The sequence below is a fragment of the Oncorhynchus gorbuscha genome, unplaced genomic scaffold, assembly GCF_021184085.1.
Source record: "Oncorhynchus gorbuscha isolate QuinsamMale2020 ecotype Even-year unplaced genomic scaffold, OgorEven_v1.0 Un_scaffold_16:::fragment_2:::debris, whole genome shotgun sequence".
Taxonomy (NCBI): domain Eukaryota; kingdom Metazoa; phylum Chordata; class Actinopteri; order Salmoniformes; family Salmonidae; genus Oncorhynchus; species Oncorhynchus gorbuscha.
The window spans coordinates 111,517-121,258 of NW_025744820.1; positions in this window are offsets into that span (position 1 = coordinate 111,517).

Here is a 9,742-nt window from a genome sequence, read left to right on the forward strand (position 1 = left end):
AGTGGCACTGTATTGTCCTCAAAGCGGGCAAAAAAGTGATTTAGTCTGCCTGGGAGCAAGACATCCTGGTCCGTGACGGTGCTGGTTTTCTTTTGTAATCCGTGATTGACTGTAGACCCTGCCACATACCTCTTGTGTCTGAGCCGTTGAATTGAGATTCTACTTTGTCTCTATACTGACGCTTAGCTTGTTTGATTGCCTTGCGGAGGGAATAGTTACACTGTTTGTATTCGGTCATGTTTCCAGTCACCTTGCCCTGATTAAAAGCAGTGGTTCACGCTTTCAGTTTCACACAAATGCTGCCATCAATCCACGGTTTCTGGTTTGGGAATGTTTTAATCGTTGCTATGGGAACGACATCTTCAACGCACGTTCTAATGAACTCGCACACCGAATCAGCGTATTCGTCAATGTTGTTGTCTGACGCAATACGGAACATATCCCAGTCCACGTGATGGAAGCAGTCTTGGAGTGTGGAATCAGATTGGTCGGACCAGCGTTGAACAGACCTCAGCGCTGGAGCTTCTTGTTTTAGTTTCTGTCTGTAGGCAGGGATCAACAAAATGGAGTCGTGGTCAGCTTTTCCTAAAGGAGGGCGGGGCAGGGCCTTATATGCGTCGCGGAAGTTGGAATAGCAATGATCCAAGGTTTTTCCAGCCCTGGTTGCGCAATCGATATGCTGATAAAATTTGCAGACAAGGGCAAGTGGATGGGGCCTGTTGTTGTGGGGCCTGTTGTTGTGGTAGGCAGAACCTGTTTTGGGAACTTTGGTCATGTCCCTGTCACTGTGGAGGGGGTGCCCTGCTCTGCCCTGGTGGACACTGGGTCCACAGTAACCCTGGTGAGGCCGGATATTGTGCCAGGTTGGACTCAGTTTGAGCCCACAACTGTGCAGCTGCGCACAGTCACAGGTGAGCTGGCACCATGAAAGGGAAGGGAATAATGACTCTGACAGTAGGGGGCAGGTCTGTGCGTCATCCTGTGTGGGTGGCGGCTGTGCAGGACCCTTGTGTCCTGGGGTTGGACTTTCTTAGGAGCACAGGCTGCCAGTTAGACCTAAACGGGGGCACACTGAGCTTCCAGGGAGGGCCGGCAGTCACCATGGTCCCCCCTAATGTCACATTCACACAACCCAACAGACCCTTTACTCCAACAGTTAAAGCAGCAGAGACTCATGGCCGCCCTCTCCTCCCCCACATCTGTGTGTGACTTTTCCCCAGCCCCCTGTCACCTACGGCCGCGTGTTGCATTCCCCCAGCTGACACATCCCTCCGTGAGCCCAGGCTGCGCTCCCCCAGCCCAGCTACCCCAGATGGGAGAGGAGAGGACACTGTCTGCAGTGATGGAGATATGGGGGAGGAACTGTGTTGGTCTTGCCCCCGAGCACCAGGAACGGTTGTGGCAGTTGGTTGAAATCAGAGACAGCTTTGCGCTGAGTGAGGAAGAGGTGGGTCAGACTCATCTGGTGCAGCATGAGATCGACACAGGCGATGCTCAACCCATCAAGATGCGTCCCCGCCGTATCCCGCTGGCACGCCAGGCGGCGGCAGACAAGGCTGTGTTGGAGATGCAGCCTAAACCCAGCCTAAAACCCCAAACAGCAAGCAATGCACGTGTAGAAGCACGGTGGCTAGGAAAAACTCCCTAGAAAGGCCAAAACCTAGGAAGAAACCTAGAGAGGAACCAGACTATGTGGGGTGGCCAGTCCTCTTCTGGCTGTGCTGGGTGGAGATTATAACAGAACATGGCCAAGATGTTAAAATGTTCATAAATGACCAGCATGGTCGAATAATAATAAGGCAGAACAGTTGAAACTGGAGCAGCAGCACGGCCAGGTGGACTGGGGACAGCAAGGAGTCATCATGTCAGGTAGTCCTGGGGCATGGTCCTAGGGCTCAGGTCCTCCGAGAGAGAGAAAGAAAGAGAGAATTAGAGCGAGCATATGTGGGGTGGCCAGTCCTCTTCTGGCTGTGCAGGGTGGAGATTAAAACAGAACATGGCCAAGATGTTCAAATTTTCATAAATGACCAGCATGGTCGAATAATAATAAGGCAGAACAGTTGAAACTGGAGCAGCAGCACGGCCAGGTGGAATGGGGACAGCAAGGAGTCATCATGTCAGGTAGTCCTGGGGCATGGTCCTAGGGCTCAGGTCCTCCGAGAGAGAGAGAGAAGGAGAGAATTAGAGAACGCACACTTAGATTCACACAGGACACCGAATAGGACAGGAGAAGTACTCCAGATATAACAAACTGACCCTAGCCCCCCGACACATAAACTACTTTAGCATAAATACTGGAGGCTGAGACAGGAGGGGTCAGGAGACACTGTGGCCCCATTCGAGGACACCCCCGGACAGGGCCAAACAGGAAGGATATAACCCCACCCACTTTGCCAAAGCACAGCCCCCACACCACTAGAGGGATATCTTCAACCACCAACTTACCATCCTGAGACAAGGCTGAGTATAGCCCACAAAGATCTCCGCCATGGCACAACCCAAGGGGGGGCGCCAACCCAGACAGGATGACCACATCAGTGAATCAACCCACTCAGGTGACGCACCCCTTCCAGGGACGGCATGAGAGAGCCCCAGTAAGCCAGTGACTCAGCCCCTGTAATAGGGTTAGAGGCAGAGAATCCCAGTGGAAAGAGGGGAACCGGACAGGCAGAGACAGCAAGGGCGGTTCGTTGCTCCAGAGCCTTTCCGTTCACCTTCCCACTCCTGGGCCAGACTACACTCAATCATATGACCCACTGAAGAAATGAGTCTTCAGTAAAGACTTAAAGGTCGGGACCGAGTTTGCGTCTCTGACATGAGAGCTCTATAGGAGAAAGCTCTGCCACCAGCTGTTTGCTTAGAAATTCTAGGGACAATTAGGAGGCCTGCGTATTGTGACTGGAGCGTACATGTAGGTATGTACGGCAGGACCAAATCAGAGAGATAGGTAGGAGCAAGCCCATGTAATGCTTTGTAGGTTAGCAGTAAAACCTTGAAATCAGCCCTCGCTTTGACAGGAAGCCAGTGTAGAGAGGCTAGCACTGGAGTAATATGATCAAATTTTTGGGTTCTAGTCAGGATTCTAGCAGCCGTATTTAGCACCAACTGAAGTTTATTTAGTGCTTTATCCAGGTAGCCGGAAAGTAGAGCATTGCAGAAGTCTAACCTAGAAGTGACAAAAGCATGGATTAATTTTTCTGCGTCATTTTTGGACAGAAAGTTTCTGATTTTTGCAATGTTATGTAAATGGAAAAAAGCTGTCCTTGAAATGGTCTTGATATGTTCTTCAAAAGAGAGATCAGGGTCCAGAGTAACGCCGAGGTCCTTCACAATTTTATTTGAGACGACTGTACAACCATTAAGATTAATTGTCAGATTCAACAGAAGATCTCTTTGTTTCTTGGGACCTAGAACAAGCATCTCTGTTTTGTCCGAGTTTAAAAGTAGAAAGTTTGCAGCCATCCACTTCCTTATGTCTGAAACACATGCTTCTAGCAAGGGCAATTTTGGGGCTTCACCATGTTTCATGAAATGTACAGCTGTGTGTCATCCGCATAGCAGTGAAAGTTAACATTATGTTTTCGAGTAACATCCCCAAGAAGTCAAATATATAGTGAAAACAATAGTGGTCCTAAAACGGAACCTTGAGGAACACCGAAATTTACAGTTGACTTGTCAGAGGACAACCCATTCACAGAGACAAACTGATATCTTTCCGACAGATAAGATCTAAACCAGGCCAGAACTTGTCCGTGTAGACCAATTTGGGTTTCCAATCTCTCCAAAAGAATGTGGTGATCGATGGTATCAAAAGCAGCACTAAGGTCTAGGAGCACGAGGACAGATGCAGAGCCTCGGTCCGATGCCATTAAAATGTCATTTACCACCTTCACAAGTGCCGTCTCAGTGCTATGATGGGGTCTAAAACCAGACTGAAGCATTTCGTATACATTGTTTGTCTTCAGGAAGGCAGTAAGTTGCTGCGCAACAGCCTTTCCTAAAAAATTTGAGAGGAATGGAAGATTCGATATAGGCCGATTAGTTTTTTATATTTTTGGGGGCAAGGTTTGGCTTTTTCAAGAGAGGCTTTATTACTGCCACTTTTAGTGAGTTTGGTACACATCCAGTGGATAGAGAGCCGTTTATTATGTTCAACATAGGAGGGCCAAGCACAAGAAGCAGCTCTTTCAGTAGTTTAGTTGGAATAGGGTCCAGTATGCAGCTTGAAGGTTTAGAGGCCATGATTATTTTCATCATTGTGTCAAGAGATATAGTACTAAAACACTTGAGCGTCTCTCTTGATCCTAGGTCCTGGGAGAGTTGTGCAGACTCAGGACAACTGAGCTTTGAAGGAATACACAGATTTAAAGAGGAGTCCGTAATTTGCTTTCTAATAATCATAATCTTTTCCTCAAAGCAGTTCATGAATTTATCACTGCTAAAGTGAAAGTCATCCTCTCTTGGGGAATGCTGCTTTTTAGTTAGCTTTGCGACAGTATCAAAAAGGAATTTCGGATTGTTCTCATTTTCCTCAATTAAGTTAGAAAAATAGGATGATCGAGCAGCAGTAAGGGCTCTTCGGTACTGCACGGTACTGTCTTTCCAAGCTAGTCGGAAGACTTCCAGTTTGGTGTGGCGCCATCTCCGTTCCAATTTTCTGGAAGCTTGCTTCAGAGCTCGGGTATTTTCTGTGTACCATGGAGCTAGTTTCTTATGAGAAATGTTTTTAGTTTTTAGGGGTGCAACTGCATCTAGGGTAATGTGCAAGGTTAAATTGAGTTCCTCAGTTAGGTGTTTACCTGATTTTTGTCCTCTGGCGTCCTTGGGTAGACAGAGGGAGTCTGGAAGGACATCAAGGAATCTTTGTGTTGTCTGTGAATTTATAGCACGACTTTGATGTTCCTTGGTTGGGGTCTGAGCAGATTATTTGTTGCAATTGCAAACGTAATAAAATAGTGGTCCGATAGTCCAGGATTATGAGGAAAAACATTAAGATCCACAACATTTATTCCATGGGACAAAACTAGGTCCAGCGTATGACTGTGACAGTGAGTGGGTCCAGAGACATGTTGGACAAAACCCACTGAGTCGATAATGGCTCCGAAAGCCTTTTGGAGTGGGTCTGTGGACTTTTCCATGTGAATATTAAAGTCACCAAAGATTAGAATATTATCTGCTATGACTACAAGGTCCGATAGGAATTCAGGGAACTCAGTGAGGAACGCTGTATATGGCCCAGGAGGCCTGTAAACAGTAGCTATAAAAAGTGATTGAGTAGGCTGCATAGATTTCATGACTAGAAGCTCAAAAGACGAAAACATATATTTTTTTGTAAATTGAAATTTACTATCGTAAATGTTAGCAACACCTCCGCCTTTGCGGGATGCACGGGGGATATGGTCACTAGTGTAGCCAGGAGGAGAGGCCTCATTTAACACAGTAAATTCATCAGGCTTAAAGCCATGTTTCAGTCAGGCCAATCACATCAAGATTATGATCAGTGATTAGTTCATTGACTATAATTACCTTTGAAGTAAGGGATCTAACATTAAGTAGCCCTATTTTGAGATGTGAGGTATCATGATCTCTTTCAATAATGACAGGAATGGAGGTGGTCTTTATCCTAGTGAGATTGCTAAGACGAACACCGCCATGTTTAGTTTTGCCCAACCTAGGTCGAGGCACAGACATGGTCTCAATGGTGATAGCTGAGCTGACTACACTGACTGTGCTAGTGGCAGACTCCACTATGCTGGCAGGCTGGCTAACAGCCTGCTGCCTGGCCTGCACCCTATTTCATTGTGGAGCTAGAGGAGTTAGAGCCCTGTCTATGTTGGTAGATAAGATGAGAGCACCCCTCCAGCTAGGATGGAGTCCGTCACTCCTCAGCAGGTCAGGCTTGGTCCTGTTTGTGGGTGAGTCCCAGAAAGAGGGCCAATTATCTACAAATTATATCTTTTGGGAGGGGCAGCGATTGAGTTGTGAGACTCTGCTGTGGAGCTCATCACTCCCCCTAACTGGGAGGGGGCCAGAGACAATTACTCGATGCTGACACATCTTTCTAGCTGATTTACACGCAGAAGCTATGTTGCGCTTGGACTGTTTCATCCTAACATCGTTGGTGCCGACGTGGATAACAATATCTCTATACTCTCTACACTCGCCAGTTTTAGCTTTAGCCAGCACCATCTTCAGATTAGCCTTAATGTCGGTAGCCCTGCCCCCTGGTAAACAGTGTATGATCGCTGGATGATTCGTTTTAAGTCTAATACTGCGGGTAATGGAGTCGCCAATGACTAGAGTTTTCAATTTGTCAGAGCTAATGGTGGGAAGCTTCGGCGTCTCAGACCCCGTAACGAGAGGAGTAGAGACCAGACTCCGGATGGACTTCATCGAGCCCTCAGACATCCCCTGGGCGGCGCAAGTCGTCATGGGATCTAAGAAGGGGGGCAAGCTGAGGTTCTGTGCGGATTACAGGTGGCTGAATGAGGTAACCAGGAAGGACTCATACCCCATACCACGTATCGATGAGTTGCTGGACCTGGTTAGGGGGTCCTCCTGCTTCTCCTCCCTAGACCTCCGCAGTGGCTTCTGGCAGGTGCCCCTCTACCCAGAGGCCAGAACCAAAACAGCATTCTCCACTAACAGAGGACACTGGCAGTTCAAGGTCCTGTGCTTCGGCCTCTGCAACGCTCCAGCTACTTTTGAGCGTTTCATGGACAGGGTGCTGGATGGCTTCCCCCGACAGCAGTGTCTGGTATACCTCGATGACATCCTGGCCCATTGCAGCTCCTTCCAGTCAGTCCTGGTGGCACTACGGCGTGTGCTGGAGCGGGTGGCTGCCGCAGGTCTGAAGCTCCACCCCGAAACGTGCCACTTCATGAGGAGAGAAGTGTCCTTCTTGGGCCACCAAGTGGGGATGGAGGGGATCAGCACCATGGAGGACAAGGTGGGGGCTGTCTGAGACTGGCCCACCCCCACCGACCAGCGTCAGCTGAAGAGCATCCTGGGCCTGGCCTCGTACTACAAGAGGTTTGTACGGGGATTCTCAAGCGTCGCTGCTACCCTGAACCGCCTGCTGCCGAAGGACAAGGCCTTTACTTGGACAGTGGAGTGTGAGGAGGCCTTCAACACCCTCAAACCTGCACTGATCAAGGCCCCCATGCTCGCCCCCCTGACCTCACCTTGCCCTTTATCCTGGACACAGACTCGAGCAATGTGGGCATGTTCAGCAGGTTTGGAGCTGCGGAGTCCATCCACAGCGACCAAGGCAGAAACTTTGAGTCCCGTGTGTTCGCCACCATGTTTGAGAGGCTGGGTATGCACAAGACCCGCACTACTCCTCTCCATCCTTAAAGTGATGGCCTTGTGGAGCTCTTCAACAAAACACTTGGACAGCAGCTTGCCATCGTCTCTGCCAAACACCAGCGTGACTGGGACAAGCACCTGCCTATGGTCCTCATGGCATGCCGCTCCGCTGTCCAAGACCTCCTGCACGCCTGCCCTCCTCATGCTGGGGAGAGAGATCCGCACTCCTGCAGAGATGGTGTTTGGTCGGCCCCTGGATAGCCCTCATGTTCCCCCGGGGCCGGAGTATGCCCGGAGACTCCAGGACCGCCTGGAGACAGCCCACACCTTCGCCAGAGAGCAGCTGGTAAATGCAGGTGTGAGGCAGAAGAGGAACTATGACATGCACACCAGGGGAAGGCACTTTGTGGCTGGCGAGCTGGTCTGAGTCTACAGCCTGCTAAGGAAAAAAGGCAGATGCCTCAAGTTGGACAGTCACTGGGTGGGACCCTGCAGTGTTCTGGAGAGGGTAGGGGAGGTTGTTAACCAGGTGCAGTTTCCTCCCAGGGGGAGAAAGGTAGCACTGCACCGGGACAGGTTAGCCCCATACAGAGGGGCCTCTTCTCCCCAAACACCAGGGACCCCCACAATTCCCCTCTCTGGCAATGACATTCTCCAGGCACCCACCCCCAGGTGCTGCAGACAAGGCTCCAGACAGCCCACTCCCCCTGTCTCTCTCCCTGTGTCACAGCGTGGTTCCCCGGAGCCACGAACTGTATTCCCCTGTATTCCCCACATCCTTGTCCCCCATATCTCTGTCTTCATCCCCTGGGTCCCAGAGGGGCAGCCCCCTGCCATGGATCTGGACACTCTGCGACCATCACGGCCACGCAGGCAAAGGAGACCTCCAGGTTGCTTCAGAGACTTTGTTTGTTCCCTCGGGGACGAGGGACTTTGTGGTGGGGGGGGGGGGCTGTGTAGCGACCCGCACAGACAGCTGTGTGTTATGTGTTAGGCTATTGGTTGCGTTGTACTTACCAGTACCCAGTGTTCACGGGGTCCGACACGCCAATCGACCTGCTATCTGCCAATCATGGGAATGCCTGGAATGTTCGGATGCTGTGCATCCTGGTGGTTGGCGGAGTGGCGTGGAGGGGCGTGGAGTGGCGTGGAGGGGCGTTGGGCAGGGGGATAGAGCACTGGAAGTTAAGACCAGGTTTAGCCATTGTTCTTTCTCTTACATCTGGGCTTCACAAGAGAAGGTTGGTTTGGTTTAGTTGGTTTAGCCTGTGTGAAGTTGGGTTAATAAACCGTAAATTCGTAAACTCAATCCTCTGTCTGTTCCAATTGTTCCTTTATGATCTAGTCAGGTCATTACAATAGGAAAAGCTATCAGATGCTTGTTTTTGTTTTTCCTGCACAATAATCTGATCTTAAATTTACAAGGGCTGACTGGCCTATTATGAATAAGCATTTACATTCACCAATAAGAACGACACAGACTCAAACATGCCACTATCTTCTTCACACCATAGTCAATAGTCACCACAAGAGGGTACCCAAGATGCAGCTTTTAAGGCCATTTTGTTATGCAGGTGAATGAGGACCCAAAAGCGACTTGGCGAAAACAGAGTCTTTAATCCAGTTTAAGGAAATAGCAATACTCCTAGACAAATCGGAGCGGTAAATAAAGCATAAAAACAATTTCACTCGTAATCACGAGAACTGACTGGAGACTCGATAATAAACTGCAGGTTGCCTCGGGAAGGCACTTGACCGTAGCAGACTCAGACACCTGCTCACCACGCAGCATCTGAGGGAAACACGACACGACAGGGCGATACAAAGACACAGCACGGTGAACAATATACAAGGATCCGACAGGGCAGAAACGGAAAACAAGGGGAGAAATAGGGACTCTAATCAGGGGAAAAGATAGGGAACAGGTGTGGGAAGACTAAATGATTGATTAGGGGAATAGGAACAACTGGGAGCAGGAACGGAACGATAGAGAGAAGAGAGAGAGAGAGGGAGAGAGAAAAAGGGGAACGAACCTAAAAAGACCAGCAGGGTGAAAACGAACAGAAGGAAAAGCAAAATGACAAGACAATATAAGACAAAACATGACAGTACCCCCCCCACTCACCGAGCGCCTCCTGGCGCACTCGAGGAGGAATCCTGGCGGCAACGGAGGAAATCATCAATCAGTGAACGGTCCAGCACGTCCCGAGACGGAACCCAACTCCTCTCCTCAGGACCGTAACCCTCCCAATCCACTAAGTATTGGTGACCCCGTCCCCGAGAACGCATGTCCATGATCCTACGTACCTTGTAAATAGGTGCGCTCTCGACAAGGACGGGAGGGGGAGGGAAGACGAACGGGGGTGCGAAGAAAGGGCTTGACACAGGAGACATGGAAGACAGGATGGACGCGACGAAGATGTCGCGGAAGAAG